The sequence below is a fragment of the Podarcis pityusensis genome (genome assembly GCF_964106645.2).
Source record: "Podarcis pityusensis genome assembly, chromosome: 12".
Taxonomy (NCBI): Eukaryota; Metazoa; Chordata; class Lepidosauria; order Squamata; family Lacertidae; genus Podarcis; species Podarcis pityusensis.
The window spans coordinates 29,888,701-29,907,509 of NC_138037.1; the positions used below are offsets into that span (position 1 = coordinate 29,888,701).

Below are 18,809 nucleotides of genomic sequence, written 5' to 3' on the forward strand. Positions count from 1 at the left end.
AAAAAACAGATGTGGGAAATCTCAGACCTGTGGCCCTTCCATGTCAGAGGAAGTAAATACCCCTGAACGCCACTTGCTGAAAGCCACAGCACAGGAGAGTGCAGCAGAGGAGAGGTTTTCCCTGGCATCAGGTTGGCCTGGTCTAGCCGGCTCTTCTGTTCCTAACATAATGCATTTTCCCCATGCTATTTTCACTAATACAGTTGTACCTCGGAAGTCAAACAGAATCCGTTCCGGAAGTCCATTCGTCTCTGAAATGTTCGACTTCCAATGCACGGCTTCTGATTGGCTGCAGGAAGTCCCTGCAGCCAATCGGAAACCGTGGAAGCCCCATTGGACGTTCAAAGAACATTTGAAAACCAGGACACTCACTTCCAGTTTTCGAACGTTTGGGAGCCGGAACATTTGACTCCCAAGGTGTTCGAGAGCCGAGGTACAACTGTATATGCATATATACTTTAATATATGCATTTTTATATGAATGACTTGGCTGGAGAACTGCATTGCAAAATTTGGAGAAGCATGAATTTCAAAGAACGGCTGTGTTCTCGGTTCACATTTTCTTTTGGAAAGCGCAAATTTTGCAGGGTCATCTATAAATGCAAACTGAACTGAATTTCACCTCTGTTCCTCTTGCATGTAAAATGTGAGCACCCCCATTGCTCACATCCACCATGGTAAACAGTATTGCGAACACACAAGCGATTACACTAAAATGATGCTCTCTCCCCTTTCCTTCTTAAGTAGCACTCTCTGCTTCAAGTTAGTATTTGGCCAACAACCCTGGAAGCAATTTTTAATTATGAAAGTCAATTAATGTTTTCATTTCAGCTACAGCAGGTGTACAAACAGCTTAATGTCAAAATTCTCATCAACTCCACGCTGCTGCGTACAGAGGGAGCAGAAACTCAAAACTCCTTGAAACAAATTGGCACAGGAGCTGTTTATTTAGAGCAGATTCCTAGGTGTCAGAATAAATAGTGTGTGGGCTTGGTTTTGTTTTGTTTTGTGATATAAGGAGTAGCTCTCTGTCTTAATTTCAATAACCGTTGTACTGACATTTCCACCTGCCTCACATGTAATCGAGTATACAAAGGCTGGGGCTATTTAAATTAGGAAGGTTTTCTACCTATTCTCTGCCTTTGCCTCTCTGCCTCCCCCCTGTAAAGCAGGAATTTCAGTTTGTAGTTCATCTGGGCATGGACCAAAGCCCTCTAAAGAATAGTGGGAGTCTTCCATTGGCTGTAAATGGACACTGAGTCAGGTTATTGATGAACACCAGGGGCAGAGGAATGGGATTCATGTGTTACACCCATCCCAAAACTAAACTTGGAAAACGTACTCGATGTGTTTAAATTAAAATTGCAGCCTTCGTATAGCAGTAGCACTGAATTCTATGCACATAAAGTAAGGGCTGCTGTGTGACGGCACTTCTTAGCAACCCCCCTTTTTATTGTTTACATATCGCTTATATGCCAAAAAGGCTTCTAAGTGGTTTCTAACGATAAATCCACACATAATTAAAACGCGCCATAACAGTTTCATCATAGCATCAAAGCACCCTTTATTAAAACACGGAACAAGCTAGTTAAAAAAAACAACACACGTAAAAAAAAGCACAGTTAAAACAATAAAATCAGAAGTTCTGATTCAGGTGAAAGTTTGCTTTAAATCGGTGTGTCTTCAGGAGCTGGCGGAATGCCTTTTAGGAGGGAAGGCATTCCACAACTAGGGCATTCCACAACTAGTGATCCCACTAGTGAAAAAGCCTGCCTCCATATTACTACAAGCAGATTATCATCGGGCCATGGCAAAACTAAGCAGGTTCCATTTGCTGATCATAATGCCCTTATTGGGCAAGGAGGAAGAAGATTTTTTGTTTTGTTTTTAGATAACCTGGTCTAAAGTTATTTAGGGCTTGGTATTAGCAGAACCTTAAAACTGTCTTGGTGGCTAATAGGTAGCCAGCGCAGATTCCTCAGTACTGGCACAATATGTACCTGATAAGGAGCACCACTCATCAGCCAGAAATTCTGCACCAGCTGCAACCTCTGGACCAGCTGCAAGAGAAGTCCAATGCAGAGTGTATTGGAATAGTCCAGGCATGAGGTTACCAACACATGTGTCACAGTGGCCAATATTATCCTGGGTGAGAAAAGGGCGCAGTTGACATGCCTGCTGAAGCTGGTGGTAGGTGCTATTTGTCACAGAGGCCATCTGGGCCTCCATGGACAAAGATGATTTCGGGAGCCCCCTTAAAGTGTGCAAAATCATTTTAAGCTTGAAATACCTATTCTCTGTTCCTCTCTAAGGAATCTGAGCATGATTAGTTAATGCATTCTGCTATAAAACCTCTAAAGCAGATCCCCCGAGGCAACAAAACATCTGCATAAAACTCAAAATGTTGCAGAGAATGAGGAATGGGGCTTTGAAACCTCTGACATTGTCAGCAGTTTTCTGGGGAAGCTTCATAACACAAAATATAAGTAGTTCTGCATCTCTTGTAGATTGTTGAGCCATTATCAGCATTATGATCTGTCTTGTGTTGCTGGCACTAGGTTAAATTGAGTGTCCCAAATGTGTGCTAGGTGCTGCATCCACTTAATATTAGAAATGTGTATATATATTTTTCTTTGTGATATTTCATTGCTTAGTTACTTCAGCTAAGTAACACACTGGAAACTTTGGCAAAGAAGAAGAAGAAGAAAAAAGAAGTACAGTGGTACCTTGGTTTACGAACTTAATCAGTTCCGGAAGTCCGTTCTTAAACCAAAGCATTTTTAAACCAAGGCATGCTTTCCCATAGCAGTGGGGGACTCAATTTACACTCAACAGGAAGCGGAACATGTTCTGCTTCCAAGGCAAAGTTCACAAACCGAAAACAACCAATTCTGGGTTTGTAGCATTCTTAATCCAAGTTGTTCATAAACAAAGCTGATATTAAACCAAGGTACCACTGTATTGTTCTTAAGTGAAGTCAGGGGCAGAAATAGCGACTAAGCTAAATTCCTTTCCAGACTCCATTCCTTTTGTTTTCCAAAGCTCAATATCTCCTTCGGCTGAATAATGAGAAAGAAAGAAAGAAAGAAAGAAAGAAAGAAAGAAAGAAAAAGAAAAGGTGCTGTATGAGGGAATTCTGGTAGAATTCTAAAACTTCTTATCCAATCAATTATTTTCAGCTTTTTGCGAAAGGGATGGGGAAGCTGTGGCCCTCCAGATGTTACTGGACTACAACTCCCACATTCCATGGTCTTCAGCCATCCTTGTTACAGCTGGTGGGGGTTGTAGTTCCACAATGCCTGGAAGGTCACAGGATTCCCATCTCTGATCTAGGATGAAGGAGTTTTTAAATACTCAGCATTGTGGCATTTAATAGAATTCTGTAATTCTGAGGACTAGGAACTTTTGTGTGTGTGTATATGTGTGTGTGTGTGTGTGTGTGTGTGTGTATGGATGATTCTCCATAGTGAAATAAGGTCACCCCAAGTAATTAAGACTTTTAAACCCCCCTTTCTGCTGACTTTTGGAATGCAGTTACGCTATGCAAGGATTGGCAAAGCCTATCCTTTCACATCTGGCACAATGCCTACTTATTTCACCAAATAGGTCTCATTAGTATTGCTTGGCTGCTACAGCCCCAACCTCTCTGTCTCTTTCTCTCTGTAAAATGTACTATAATTCCTCCCTTGTTCTCAACTATTCTCAATAATGATTTCTTTCCCTGGCCTTGTTTCCTTTTAAACACCAGAATGGCAGCACCTGATCCTGACAGAAGTGTGGATTTGCTTCAGGTTGTTCAAATCTGTGTTTGTTTTCCATAGAGGCACTGAAGCATTTAGTACCTGAAGCAGATATTATATAGCAAGGAAGGTGAACCTGCAGCTGTCTAGATTAGGCTGGACTCCCCCCTCCCATCAACCCATAGCCAATGTGGACAGAGATGATGGGATCTATAACCCATCAACATGTGATGGGCCACACCTTCCACAGCCCACAGATTTCTTTACTCTTTTTTCAGTATGGCGATTCACAGAATCACAGAATTGTAGAGTTGGAAGGGACCCTGAGAGTCATCGTCCAATCTCATTTGTTTACAGTGTTACGTGCAGATCCAGCTGTCCAGATATCTGAATCTGTGGTGTGTGCTTTGGGTACCAATTCCGGGTGTTTGGATAAGCAGATTTTCCACATGACAAGTGTTTGGATAGCAGGGCCTTGTGTGAACAAATAAGCCAGGAGACCCAAGGGCAGAAGTGATCTTGAGAGGATGGTGCCCACCTGCCTCAAGACACACACCTCCCCCTGCCCCACCAGGCATTTTATTCTCTCTCAGTGGCCCCTTTCAGCCTCATTGGAAATTTCCAAAGGCTATGGAATCATATGTAAGAGTTTACAAGGAAAGAAGAAAACTAATTGTTGTGCAAAGCTTCTTGACTAGCAAAATTCACCTCTGCAGGGAAGGGCAGAGAGGTGTATGGAGACATTGGCAGCCGCACCATCCTGCCAGCTATGACATTGTGTATGTCAATCTGTGATAATGGGCTGTATGGACAACTGACCTCCTGCTCTGCTCTGATGATGCACAGCTCATAGGATTCAACCATAAACGACCATTTGTTTATCAAGGGCACTATACTGTTTTGAGCGGCTTGTGAATGGTGCTGGTAATAGTCCTAATCTAGAGACACACACTGGGTAATCTGTGCATGGAGTGATGATGATGATGATCGTTGCTATTACTGCAGTTTCCAGGTGATAATCCCATGCCTTCCAACTGGCCTAGTCAACTGGTGCCCATGTTTTCGTACCTGGGAAATATTGGAGAGACCTTGGCAAAAATGGTCTTTTGTGTGTTCCCACACTTGTGAAAGATTTCCCTTGCTTCACAAGAGCAGCACCCTGTAACTGGTCTTCCAGATAGTGATAGATGTTCCTGAATGTGTTTGAGCTGCGGTGAGTCTATAACAAGCCCAACCAGATCCATTGCGAGATGGATGGTTATTTCCTGCCTCAAGGTTCAGAGGCACTATATACCATTTGCTGGAAACTGCAAGAAGGGAGAATGCTCTTGTGCCCGGGTCCTGCTTAGAGGTTTCCCAGAGACATCTGTTTGGCCACTGTGAGTACAGGATGCTGGACTAGATGGGCCATTGGCCTGATCCAACAGGCTTTTCTTATGTTCCTGGGTAGTTATAACTGCATCATATGCCCTCAGACCCTGGACACATACTCTAGGGAGTTCCTATCAATGGAAAAACAAGTCAGAGGGTAAGCAATTCAAGAACCCCACATTATGTCAGAAGTGGTTGTAAAAACCCCTCTTTTCCAGGCTTAACAAGTTGTTTGCAGTGTGGATGTGCACAAACACACACACCAGGGTGGGAAATGTCTAGACATAAGGAGTGGCAGTAAAGAACCGAGCTCTATAAGTGAGGCAACATATGTATATAAAGAGATTTCCTGGAATAGGAACTGTTGACTGGAGTAGTTAAATGCATTCATGGCCTTATTGAAACCAATGAAATAAATGTAGCCCTGGTGCTTTTCTTACCCCTGTGCTCTGTGCACTGTGTCAGGCCGTAAGCATTGCGACACTCTGCTGGCGGCTGGCAGGGGCACATTTATGACCTGTTTCCCATTGGCCAGCTCATCCTAGAATAACACCATCAACAGCTAGGCAAGGACAGAAGTCAAGTTATCTGAAAGAAAGCACAGCTGTTTGGTGATACTGCACAGTGTGACACTGGTTTATTGAAGACGCTTCCCTGTGAATATTAATGAACAATGCCTGCTTTGTTTTGATGATGACAATATATGAATGAGGGTGGCTTTTTTTTTTTTGGCTATTATTAGCCAGACTTTTTCCAAAACAGCTTAATTCTTTATTGTGGGGCATTATATTATCCTTTTCCCGATGGAGAAGGGCTCATTGACACAGAGTATCAGTTCAGCATGTAAATGCCTCAGGTTCAGCTTCTGCCAACTTCAGATAAGACTAAGAGAAAATCTTACCTGAAACTCTAGACAGTTGCTGCCAGTCTGTGCAGACAATACTAAGCTAGATGGATCAATGGTCTGACTTAATACATCTCCTCTTGGTCCTGTATTGGGAATATTGGAAGAAAAGCAAACCATTTTTCCTGTTGAATGCCAGAATTCCATGAAGGTAATGGGGGCAGCATGCAGGTAGGCAGGGCCACATACAAAAGGCTACCTGGCTTCCATTTTTACCATGGCTACCGCAGAGTAGATTTCCCAGTCCTAGGCAGGTCTACTTAGAACTAAACCCCACTGAGTTTGATGGAGTACCACAAACAAGCTACTGTCCAGGAAAATAAATAAAAGCAATTGCTTTGCTTTCTGATTTTAATGTGGTGTACATATAGAAATCCTGAGAAGGAAGGAAGGAGAAATGGACAGGAAGGAAGGCACGTGGATGGGATGGAAGAATGGGGCAGCTTCAGGAGACATCAGGGGCCATATAAAATGAGATCAGGGGCTACATGCAGCCCCCCCCCCGATTGTGTTCTAAAAGAAGCTCCTGTTGGGATGTGTTAATATGAAGATTTACAAAGGCAATTGCTAAAATGGTGGCAATTTGCTAGATAGTATTTCTCTCCCACATTTGTTCCAGTGGTTAGGAGAGTTGGAAAACTATTGATGTTCAGATTGGAGAACCATTATGGGTATAGTCTTAAGAATGCTGAATCTCAACCCAGGATTCTAGGTACTGCTAGGCTATAAATCTGGTTAGGTGGCTTTGGACAAGCTGTTTTCTTTCCATTTAGCCTACCTCACAAGGGTTTTCTGAAGCTTGCTCAGGCTTCCCCAGCTTGGTGCTTGGACAACAGCTTCCACCGTCCCATTCCATTGAGCATGATAACTGGGCTGATGGGAATTGTAATCTGGGGGCGAGTGGGAGAGACACCAGGTTGAGGGAGGCAGGCTAGATTGTCACTCTGAGCTCTTTGGAGAAGGGGTGGGATATAATTTTTAAAAATTGCATAAAGATAGTGTGAGGAAGGAAGACACACATCAAACGCATGCTAGTGCCAATAATAGCTTTTATGCCTTCTTTTAAAAGGCCAACTGAAACAACAGATATGACAAGGGGATTATGTTAAGGGTCTGGGAATGTCAGCTGTGTCACTCAGAGAAGCATTATGTCTCCTGGAAAAGCAAAACTGCTCCCCCCCATCCTCAATGAAAGACAGCTCTGTGCTGTATGAGTTGTATCATGGCCTGCCTTTTCAAAGTGTTTTGCATATATTCCCAGTCTTTTCATTTCAGCTCCAGTTCACCTTTAACCACCAGCTTGTGCCATTCTCAAGTTTGAACTCTAATGCAGCTGGAGAGCAAGTTTTATTAGGCTCTCGGTCGAGATGCTTTTGCAGATGTCTGCTGAGATGGTTTGTATTTTTGTAAACAGTGGATGACTCCTCGGCATTAAGAGAGTGACCCTGTGTTTACTGCAAGAGCTGCACACAGTAAATGTGGCTGTTCTCCACCCAAAAAAGTGACAGGGGCCTATTTGCAATTGATTTACAGTGATGCAGCATCTGTGAATCGAGACGATGAATCTTGCCAGGGAAAATAAATTCAGAAGCTAGCCAAGAATGAATATCCAAGGCAATTTTCTTATCCTCGGAGTACAAGGGTACCTGAAAATCAAGGAAACAAGCAAACCCTGATTGAAATGATTGATAAAGAACCATGTGTGGCAGGTATCTTGGGCAAATAAAAATCCTCTGTTGGCTATCTTGACAAACCTTCAGTTCTTCAGAAAATCCTTACCATTTTCCTTACCATAGCACCCAAGGGCAACATTTGGTATACCAGATCACATCAATATACAGTTATATTACTGGGAATATATCCATAGTTATATACAAAACAACACCAACCAAACCCAATAGTTGGCAGCATCTACTGCAGCAGTAGGCAATATGCCCACCAAATGTTGCTGGACTCCAGCTCCCATCGACCACAGCCAGCATAGCCAATGGTCAGAGGGATGGGAGGTGTGGTCCAACAAAATCTTGAGGCCACCACATAGGCTACCCCTGATCTACTGGGTTAAAGTGCAGTCGGGTGCTTTTATGCTAGTAGAAAAGAGGTGGCGGTTTTGGTTTAGAGAGTCAGTGTGGTGTAGTAGTTAGAACTAGGAGCTGGGAGACCAGGGTTCAAATCCACACTCTGCCATGAAACTCACTGGGCACCTTGAGTAGGAAAAGTACCATGTATGCCACCTTGAGCTCCTTGGAGGAAAGATGGGATATAAATGTGGTAAAGAAATGAAGATAAGGAAATCTCACTTTGCCAACTTCCAATCTCTGGTGGATCAACTCTTCTTAAGGGCGAGTGTAGCCTTTCTCATCAGCTTGACTGGGAAAACCAAGATATTAATTATGTGTTATATTAGCTTAGTTAGAATCCCCTTCCCAAATGACAGCACACAAATTTATTCAGTGCTTTTTTCCTGCACAAAAAGAAGAAGATGGGGAAGCTCACCACAAAGTTTGTTTGTACAGTATATTGCACAGCCAGTCACACTGCTTTCCCGCTGGGCAGTGGCTAAATGTAAGATGTGAATAATAAACTCAAGCAGAAATGATCTGGATTAGAAATGGCCACGTCTTTATTGATTACTGATATAGGTGATTTTTTGGCTCAGACATTGGGTGTTTTAGGCCCACCCACCCATCCATCGCTCGATCAAAAAATCAGTTATTTGATTTTAAAAAGGTAAGGGAACTCAGTTCCCTTGAGTTCCTGCTCAAAACACCCTCTGGATTTACACATGGTAGGCACAAGTTATTATTGATGCTTTCTGTTCATTCCCCTGGAATCTATGGGATAAAGGGTGGTATACAAATGGTTTAAATAATAAATATAGATTTTTTTTGGGGGGGTGTTGTATCCAATGGTGTCCCTCCACTAATGGGAGTTTGTTGTCTTGAAAGAGGCTTTGTTCAGTGGAACAGCAAAACAAAGCAATTTTTCCACGCTCACCCCTCCCTGTAGTCTTAACCATCTATTCCTAGTCAGGGGTAAAATCCAAGTCTGCTCAATGAAATCTTGCTCCTTAGAAATGAAAGCATTTCAGAGGATTATATGTAATTCCTCAAAGCTTGACATGATCTTCATGACAGCATGTAGTATTGAACCACCCTTGAAATCTTGCGCAATACAGTCGGAAGGAGCCACATATAGGCTGCCTTTCTGCTCTGACACTTCCATGGAGTGTTGAAAAGAAGATGAGACTATTACATATTTATAACCGACGAACCCTGGATTGTGTTTATTTCTTTGATAGGATAATGGGATGCCATGCAACAAATCCAGCTTTTCTCAAATCAATAGTACCACAAGTAGAATAACATTGCTGGCACTTAGAAAGACCAGCAATGTATTTTCTTGCTATGGAAAGATATTTGATTTGTGGGTACCTTTAGTCATGTCAACACTGCCCTTGTGTGCATTAATTGTTACCTACTCAGGTAGGCATTCATGACAGGAGTCTAATAGTATTAGAGCTATACTGTCTGTGTTATCAATCCCCTCACAAACTGTTGTGTATGTGAAGCCACAAGAGGATGGGAAATAATTGGGTATGATTGTGGCATAGTTATCACTGGTGAGTGTGATAATGATTTGCGCTTGTGCTTGTCACACAGCAGTTTCCAGGATACTGCAGATGTCTCTTCTTTTTGGGATAAATAAGAAACAGCTGTGTTCTCAGATACCATTGTGTGGTAACTATTATGGGTAGTAGATATTGACTTTCTAAACAGCAGCTAGTGTTAAGAGTCTCCTTTATCCCTTTAATCCATTTAAAACCTTACCAGCACTCATTTACCAAATAAAACCTGGTAGTTTCACCTCACAGGAGATTCCGAAGACATTCGCAAACATGCCGTCTAGTTGGGAAGCTTTCAAAATCATCATTGCTCGGACTTCAAAAAATGAACTATAATTACTTCCCAGTTTGAATGGGATGCACAATGGGATGCCTCTGTGGTCAATATCTCAGATAAAAACCCAGAATCCATTGATCTGTACCTAGGAGCGGCAGATATACAAATGTAAGAATGTTGTGTCCATATTGGGCCATCCATCGGCAACAGGGGTAGAAATTGAGATTGTGCCTTCTCAGTAATCTTGGTGTCCAGCCCAGGGTTGAGATCTAGGGAAATAGAGTGATGGACAGGGGCCTGGGAGATCTGGATTCAAATCCGCAGTCAATCACAAAACTCACTAGGTGATCTTGAACCAGTCTTTGTCTCTTAGCCTAAACAACTCACAGGGTTGTTGTGAGGACAAAAAGGGAACAGGGAGAACCATGTACCCCATGTTGGACTCCTTGGAGGAAAAGTGGGATACAAATGTAAAATATAAACTAATCCAGATGATAAGGGAGTTATTATGCTAGCTCTAACTTAGGTAGCATTTTCTTTGAACTGTAGCACTCAGAACTGAAAACCAAATCCATTTATATTTAGGGCAGTAATTTGCAGCTTTGGTTCACCTTTAAAGCTGAACGTACATCAAGGGGGGAAAGCAGTCGACCACATTTATCCTGTTGGTATTAGCTGCCTCATCTGCTGATTTTAAAATAATGATATGATTCAGCAAACTGCAAGTGGAAATAACAAAGGGGCTCAGTCTAACTTGATCTCACCACTGCCTCGGGCGATAATTATTAGATACAGAGAGGGACATGAAATAGCCATTGAAAGGAAGAAAGGAGATGCAACACTGATCCAAATAGGTAAGTTTAATTAAATCAGAAATGCATACAGACAAATGACAATTAACACCGCCCACATGAATATTCCCCTTCGCCCATCAGCAATTGCAAGAAAGCTATTGTAATAAAGTACAATAGGAAATCAAGTCAGACAGTAATTCACAGAAATACTTCAATGAGGTCTGCCCCGGGGGAAGTGACATAAACAACTGTAACAAAGCATATCATCATAGATAAATGCAAACCTCTCCCCAGTGGTACAGCAATACATAGCATTATCCATCTCAGGCGCCACCAATGATTTTAGTAACTGTTTACCACTTTGGTAGTATTTAGTATTAAAAATGATTTGCTCTCCTGAAATCAGTAATTGCCATAACTGCCCTCTTAAAGTGAATTATTCATAACCTCATTTTAGGATCCAAGATGGCACCTTGCTTAAGGAATTGAATTTATTATTGTTCAGGGATTTTCAAATACAGTTGTCTGTGTTCAAAGCCCAGTTCTCTTTCTGTTGGGCTGCACAGGCTGTTCCTGAATCTGTAGACTCATATAGAAGAGAATGGAACCAAAGGCTTCCTAATTGCAGCCAAAGCTATGAAGCACATTCCTCAGATGAAAATAAGGACATTTCTCACTCCCCACACAACTGACCCTCCTCAACACCCCCCCCACTTTTGTCCTCCCTGCAGAGCATTTCATAGCAAAAGAAGGGTGAGTGCCACTACCACGAAACACCTGTCCTCCACTGTTCTGATAAAACCCCTTAATCCCGATTTTATTTTATTTTGCTCTTTGGGAGCACAGAATTCAGTGGCCAGGTTACTCACCGGATCAAGAAGGTTTGAGCATATTACACTGACCCTGGTCCAACTTCACTGGCTACCAATTAGTTTCCGGGTCCAATTCAGAGTGCTGGTTTTGACCTATAAAACCTTCAACGGCTCAGGACCGCAATACCTCAAGGACAGCCTCTTTCCATATGAACCTACCCAGACCCTGAGATCAACTTCTGAGGCCCTTCTTTGTGTGCCGCCTCCTCCAGAGGTCTGGAGGGTGGCAACACGAGAACAGGCCTTCTCTGCAGTGGCTCTCCATCTGTGGAATGCTCCCCACCAGAAAGTTCACCTTCATTATATAGCTTTAGGCACCAGGCAAAAATGTTCCTTTTCAACCAGGCCTTTGGTTGATCTTATTGACATCCAACACCCTTTTAGAATGTGACTTTTTGCGGGGATGGTTACAGTGGTACCTCAGCTTAAGAACTTAATTCGTTCTGGAGGTCCATTCTTAACCTGAAACTGTTCTTAACCTGAGGTACCACTTTAGCTAATGGGGCCTCCCGCTGTTGCTGCACCACCGCCACACGATTTCTGTTCTCATCCTGAAGCAAAGTTCTTAACCCAAGGTAATATTTCTGGGTTAGCGGAGTTTGTAACCTGAAGCGTCAGTAACCTGAAGCATCTGTAACCCGAGGTACCACTGTATTGGGTTACTACTTTTGGTTTGATTTTATATGTTGCGGTCTTGTTGTGAACCACCCTGAGACCTCCGGGTATATGGTGGTGTATAAGTTGAATTAATAATAATAATAATAATAATAATAATAATAATAGAAAAACACACACCAATAAATAAATTTTAGAAACGAGCAAGATTAGACATGGATGCACAAAGCATTAAAAAAGGAAGAAGACCCCTTGAGTGCCGCTCTGCTTCCCTTTTCTTTGCACCCAGGGTGGTCCTGCCCTCTGCCTGCCCCTCCAAGATGGCACATCACTTGGGGCTGGGCCTCGTTGGCAGGAACCTCTCTTCCTCCTTGCCCACTCTCCAGCAGCTGCTACAAGCTGCCGAAGGGAATTCCGTGCCTCTCCCTGCCATGGGACCCCTTCTGAAATAAGCCATAAGCCTTTTCTGCGTCAAAAAGGTTTTACCACAAATGCAGCACAGTAGATGCTACAGCAAAGGGCAACACGATACCACAGTAAAATGGATATCCGGGGCCTTAGTGAAAAATTGATAACAGCAAAACCTAATCTTTAAAAATGGGACCCATAACTTGTTCCAATGTTCGTTTAAGGCACTGTGGTTACTTCATATAACATTTAGAATGGGAATAAAATTTAGATTGGTAGGGAGGCATGAGACCGGTGTCTCTATTATGAAGCAGTCTCCGTTTATTTATTGGATGTTTTAAGTTTGCTCTGCTATTGTGCCTTATAGCTAGTAGTATCCTTGGCTGAATTTCCTTCTTGCTTACGTTTTTAAAAGTCATGATAAAGCTCTGAATAAAACTCATACAGCTTATGGGCTTTTATTGGAAGTTAAAACGCTCTTCAAGCGGCTTGACATTTTATGGCTTCTGTTTTTACGTCTCCCTCTCTGAAAATGAAGGCCACCGATGTGTGCATTTTGTGTTCTGGAACAGGGTCGCGTCCCCTTCTGTCACAGTCCACCTTGTTTTGTGATGGCGCATCCGTGGCTGGAGGAGAGAGATATGGCCACTTGTTCATGTAGAAACATGGCAGAGATGAACTGTGAAAGGTTGTGCTTTATAGGACAGCACATTCTGAACTTTCCTTCCCCATCCCTCAACTCGCATGAGCAAATCCTTCAAAAGCCCCATGTAAATGGACCGTAACTTTTGGATTTGGTCTTCAGAAATGTGTATCAGCTACTTAGGTTCATTCCCTCCCCCTTAATATGCTTTCATTTTTTATTATTATTTCCCACCTCTACTCAAAGCGAATAAGTATTAGAATGCATCCTCACAATATCTTAATATCAGCTGTTGTTGCCTCGATTTTCTCCGGTGGTTTAAATTATCCTTCATGCCAGACCGGGAGGTCATTTCCTGCCAAGTCAGAACACTGCTGCAGGTGAAAGAGCAAGTCTGTGTGTCAGGGGAGAGATTGAAATTGATACTGAGATGAAACACATTGAAACTGATAGAAGTGATTAAAGTAGAGAGAATCAGGACATAGTGCCCCTACTCAAAACAATATCATCTGCAAGATTTATACTGTAGTGGTACCTCAGGTTAAGTACTTAATTCGTTCCGGAGGTCCGCTCTTAACCTGAAACTGTTCTTAACCTGAAGCACCACTTTAGCTAATGGGGCTTCCTGCTGCTGCCGCGCTACTGGAGCACGATTTCTGTTCTCATCCTGAAGCAAAGTTCTTAACCCGAGGTAATATTTCTGGGTTAGCGGAGTCTGTAACCTGAAGTGTATGTAACCTGAAGCGTATGTAACCCGAGGTACCACTGTATGTCTTGCAAACATAAAATCTTCACAACTAAAAAGCTGCACTACAAGGAACTGTTGGGCTATGTATAAAGGAAACTGGCATAGAATAGAACCCCAGTTTTAAACAGAGAAGCTATGAGGGCTTAAAAGAGGGATCAGTCATGAAAGTACCGTATTGGCCTGAATATAAGCCACACTTTTCCCCCTCCAAATTCCTACCGTGAAAAGTTAAAGTGCCGCTTAAATTCACTACCTTACAAAAATTGGCTTTTACGATATCGCTGCTGAAACAGACATATGGTAAAATGGAATGGGTGGAATTTTAAGGGAGTGGCTTCTATTCGGATATTCTCTCCCCGCCCCCGAATTTTAAAGGTGTGGCTTATATTTGGGTGTAGCTTATATTCGAGCCAATACGGTACTTTTGTTCGTATCCTGCTTGTTGGACTAGATGGATGATTGGCCTGAACCAGCAGGCTTGTTATATGTTCTTGGTTCTTAATTCTTTAAAATTTTGAATTTTGCTGTTGTAATGACCAAGTTAACACATTAGGGTCAGCACATTGTTTTGAAAAATGCTTCACCCTATAATCTCTTTTAAAGAAAAAGCAGTTGTTTGGGGACCCAATCGAGTGCTTCACTCTTGATCTGGATTGGGGCCCTGAGTTGGTTTCCTGTTGAAAATACTCTCCCCCTGTGCGCGCCCCCCCAGCTTACATTCACACAGTTCCCAAATGAGCTGTTTGCACTAAATCAGGACTTGGGTGTGTGTGTAGGAACAGCTGCTTGATCCAGTGGCCCTCTTCTTCACAGGTAAGTTCTATGCATGGAGAACACCTTAACGGTTGTATCTTTATACCTGTAGCCTCTTTTCAAGTTTTGCTTGAAAAGCTCCAAGAAGCTCAAGGTGTCATGCTGTATATAGTTCCCCCCCTTAATTTTATATTCACAACGACCCAGTGGGTTAGGCTGAGAGATGATGGTCGGTCCAAGGCCACCCAGTGAGCTTCATGGTCAAGTGAGGACCAGAACCCTGGTCTCCCAGGTCCTAGCCGGACACTCAAACCTTGCTGGAATAATGCACCATGTATGAATGGTGCTGTTTTGGCTACATGAGAATCTACACTTAGGGAATGAATAAGTTCTTATTAAGGTGTCATGAATTGCATGTGGACTAGAAATTCCCTGTGGTCAATTCTTGGAGGACCGGGGCAACCTGATTCATAACTAAGTTCTTGAAATGAAATCCATTTAGATCAACTGATGTCCAAGAGACCAAGCAGGCTTAAACCCAAAAGCATCACCCTCCCTGAATTTTGGATCAGGCTGAAATAAAGCAATGCAAACACCATAGCAACAAGTAGTCCATAAAGGAGGATACTACAGTAATTTATTGACAGGCGCTCTAGACATTAATCTAATGATTTACCTCAATGTTCACAAAAGAAGATGCGGGACAGATGCTGGAAACAGACAGAAATTTCCCTTGAGAGGAAGAAGAAATACTGAGGGAAATCAGGATCATGCCAGAACAGATGATCAGGATATTAGATTGTCTGAAGATTAACAAAGCTCCAGGGCCAGATGGAATCTATCCCGGAATTCTGAAGTGGGAAGAAAATATAAGAGATATGCAGAACCATTGGGGTGTGGTAGATGGATTGTGGGGTAAGAGGGTGAGAAGGTATTTTTAAAAAGCTGTATAAAGTATTTAAGGGAATGAGAAAAGGTCTGGGAATTAGGTTTTATATGCCTCATTTCTGCAGTAAGTAAGTGATCGTGAGTGCTAATCATCAGGCTCTTGCAAGGAGCCATGATTTAATTAAGGTCAGCATGGATTCATAAAGGGAGATTTCTTTAATATTATAATTGGTAGAAGAAAGCAAATTAAAAGCTGGTTGTGTGGAAGACACAGGCATAATTAACATAGAACTCTGTGCACATAGTCTTTAAAGGGTAAATCTTTTAACACAAAAATCTGTGCTGCTGCTGTTGTGGTAATCTGATTTTAAGAAGAACCACCCCACCCTGGTCAGATAATTCAGGAATTCACAATGGCTCCAACCCAGGCTACACAGTAACAGGCAGCGATGTAGTCACAAAAATCTCCCAACAAAGCACACAACCACAGATTTTATTAGAAGAATGTAAAGAGAAACTAAGGATGAGTTTCCAACCAGTGCTTGAAAGAAGGCATTTATTATTATTTACTACCATTTGAAGAGCAATCAATCACATACCCGCCAACATCCCAGGGATGCAAATTGGGACACGACCCGGCCCCTCAACACACTTAAAATCAGCCCCCCCACCAACACCTACCCGCCGCTCTGCAGATACACCCAACCTCCTCAGTGATCCCCATTCCCACCAGACACCTTGGCGGACGCCTTGCCCCTCTCATGCACAGGAAGCCTACTTTGACCGAGTCAAACCAATGACCCATCTAGCTTAGCATTGTCTACACAGACTGGCAGCGGCTCTCCAGGGTTGCCAGGCAGGAGTTTCTCCCAGGCTTACTTGGAGGTAGCAGGGATTGAACCTGGGACCTTCTGCATGCAAAACAGATGCTCTACCAATGAGATCAATGGACTAGTCCTTTTCCTGATGAATATATGCAGTATATACACATGCATAAATATGACAACTTAAGCAGGTCAGCCTGATGGACATATGCTATCATGCATCCTTGGACAGCAGTGATTTTAAATATGCACATTATTGGCTGCTTATGACCTCTTTTGCTGTACAGACATGGCTTCCCGCTCCTCTTCCTCAGTCCAGATCTATGCCATCTTATAAAACCACGTGTAGGGAATTTTTCTGAACACAAAAAGATTTGATGTGGGCAGATGGCTTGTATTTGGGCAAATACATACATTGCAAAACTTGGGCTAAGTTTTAGGGCAGAGAGTGGAGGAAGTCGTCTTGCCGTTATAGTGGAATCCTTGTTGGGGGCAAATTCTGTGTCATCATATGGCTCTAGTCCCAGGAAACTGATTAGGGGAATTGTGCAAAAAAATCAGCCAAGGTACTGTATTGTGCACATTTGCTCTAGTAACATGTGATGAATGAGCACATGTTCTGATCTGCAGACAAATGGTAATAAATCAAAGAGTGAAGCCTGGGAGAGTGAGCAAGCAAGAGAACATTTTAACCCACAGATGCTTTGTACAATCTCAGAAATTCAGACGAGCAAATTGCTTATCCAGTTAATTTACGGCTACTGTAGAAGCAATGAATTCTTCTTCTTCTAGTTCTTCAAATCTGAGTAATGCCTTACTGGCTAAACTGCCTGAAAAACACTAATTAGGATCTTGAGGAGAAGCTGGAGCTTTGTGTAACCCTCATCTCTCCTCAGAATGCTTAACAGCAATAAAGGGAGCATACAGTCGGGGAAAGACATCAACACAAGTATTGAATACCAGTCAGAAGACATTATTCAACTGTTGCATATATACCGTAAAAAAACACCAAACCCTTCAACTTGAGAAACTAGGCATTTGTCTATGTCACTTTTAAACATACATTATATTAAACTTAATTGCAGAGGAGGGCATCCTTATAAAATATACATAGTTCAATAATTCTTACAAAGCAAACACTATATACTGGAAACAAAACTGATACCCAAATAGAGCAAACGTTTTGTCACTAAACAACAGTAGTGTTATTTTAGATTTGGAATGGGTGACTGTCTCAATTTTTTTCTTCTCATTTTGCCAATCTTAAGTTCAGTTCTCTACATTTCTACATTAGCTTCCTTTCCCCCCCCCAAAAAATGCTCGTGAATATTCACCAGCATTTTAATGCAAATTTCTCCCAAAATACACGTTTGTATGCAGTTTTTCCTATTATAAACATTTTTGCAAAGTAAGTTTCCCAGATAAGATGCATTTTTATATGCTATTTTCACTAAGATATGCATTTTAATGGACATTTTATTCCAATATATGCATTTTTATACACATTACTAGGCTGGAGAGCTGCATTGCAAACTTCAGAGAAGTGTGAATTTTTGAAGGATGGTGGGGTTACAGTTTGTGTGATGCTTTGGAAAGTGTGAAATTGGTAGGTTCACCTTTAAATGAAAACTAAATCAAATGTTCTTCCCCATCCTTACCTGAGATTTTGGGAGGACTGTCTGGAATCAGAATGTGCCAGAACAACAGCAACCCCAACAAGCAAGAGTAAGATCCCATGCTATATAAATATGTTGAAGGAACTATGCAGAAGATAGAATATGAATAAGAGACCAAACAAGACCCTAGCCCAGCCACTGAGTCTCTCAGTTATGCCAGTCTTGAGTTGACCTAGTGAAAAATGACAGAACATTCTGCACTGCTTTTGACACAAGCCAGCAGGGTTTGGAAAATGGTGGTAGATCTGCCATGTTGCTCCTCCCCCCTTGCAACCCCACTTAGGGCTGCTCTGCTAATTTATACAGGGCTGGCCCAATACATTTTGGCACCTGAGGCAAACCACAAAATAGCACCCCCCATTTCCAACAGGAAAGAAGGGGTGAGTGAAGATCTATATCAGGAACAAGGGGTAATAAAGACCTACAGCAGGATCCTGCTGCCCCTGTGGATCCTGCTACCTGAGGCAGTCTTCTCACCTTGCCTCTTGGGTGGGCTGGCCCTGCATTTATAGCTCACTATTCTTCCAAGGAGCTCATCATGGCACATAAGGTGGTTCCCCCAATGCATCCTGTTGTACCTCAGAAGAACCTGGTGAGATAGACTAGACTATGAAATGAGCTTCCAGAATGGGTGGGAATCTATTATATCCAGGTTGGGGGTGTGTGTAGAA

At 42.4% G+C, this 18,809-nt stretch overlaps 1 protein-coding gene and 2 long non-coding RNA genes across 6 annotated transcripts in view; 2 read left to right on the forward strand and 1 right to left on the reverse strand.

The window, feature by feature from the left end:
- LOC308459633 overlaps positions 1-7,719 on the forward strand; it is a 36,044-nt gene extending 28,325 nt beyond the window's left edge. Inside the window, exon 3 of the long non-coding RNA XR_013978245.1 lies at positions 7,549-7,719. This is a non-coding gene — a long non-coding RNA (uncharacterized lncRNA). The remainder of the gene's footprint in view (positions 1-7,548) is intronic.
- LOC308459640 overlaps positions 1-18,809 on the reverse strand; it is a 215,621-nt gene that overhangs the window by 157,862 nt on the left and 38,950 nt on the right. The gene's annotated exons all lie outside the window — the stretch shown is intronic.
- Positions 1-18,809, forward strand: part of NXPH1 (neurexophilin 1) — a 170,065-nt gene that overhangs the window by 122,389 nt on the left and 28,867 nt on the right. The window lies entirely within an intron of this gene.